General features: G+C 42.5%; 1 non-coding gene across 1 annotated transcript; it reads right to left on the bottom strand.

Annotated features, from left to right (window-relative positions):
* Positions 1 to 379: 379 nt before the first annotated feature.
* On the bottom strand, positions 380 to 486 carry LOC131176284 (small nucleolar RNA R71). The gene has a single exon (XR_009146407.1). It is a non-coding gene; the product is annotated as a small nucleolar RNA R71 (small nucleolar RNA).
* Between the last annotated feature and the right edge of the window lie 290 nt (positions 487 to 776).

Genomic DNA, 776 nt, shown 5'->3' with positions numbered 1-776 from the left:
TAATAATGACAGACCAAGACTCTTGAGAGATTACGGAGCTCCATCTGTCCAAGGATTTCAGCCCGGTGTCACTAAACCCACGGTGGAAGCCAACAACTTTGAATTAAAACCAGCATGGCTCCAAATGATTCAACAAACCCAGTTTGCAGGTTCACCAATAAAAGAACCACACTATCACCTCCAGTGTTTTCTTGCCCTATGTGATACATTTAAGATGAATGGAGTGTCTGATCAAGCAATAAGACTCAGAGCATTTCCATTCTCCTTTCGGGACAGAGCAAGGAAGTGGTTACTTTCTCAATCGGCTGGAACATTCACTACCTGGGAAAACCTCTCTCAAGCTTTTCTAGCAAGATATTTCCCACCTGCAAAGACCGCAAAGCTGAGGCTTGAGGTCAATACCTTTAGACAAAAGGAAGGAGAATCACTCTATGACGCATGGGAAAGATATAAAGACCTGGAGAGGGAATGTCCACACCATGGCATAGAAGATTGGCTATTGATGTAAAATTTCTATAATGGATTACTAGCCTCTACAAGGAGCACAGTTGATGCAGATGGTGATCTAATGGAGAAAACAGTGCCACAAGCACTTGAACTTCTAGAAAGGGTTGCATACCATAATTATGAGAGGTCAAATGAAAGAGGAAATGCAAGAAGAAATGCAGGGGTCCTGGAAGTAGATGCCCTAAGCATGATAAATGCCCAGTTTGATCAGCTCACAAAGAAACTCAAAAGAATGCAAGCCAACGCAGTTAGTACGAATAGTCAACATG

This window comes from Hevea brasiliensis, chromosome 18 (assembly GCF_030052815.1).
Source record: "Hevea brasiliensis isolate MT/VB/25A 57/8 chromosome 18, ASM3005281v1, whole genome shotgun sequence".
Taxonomy (NCBI): Eukaryota; Viridiplantae; Streptophyta; class Magnoliopsida; order Malpighiales; family Euphorbiaceae; genus Hevea; species Hevea brasiliensis.
Note: the sequence above shows the minus strand (reverse complement) of the source record. Positions and strands in the feature narration are given on the sequence as shown.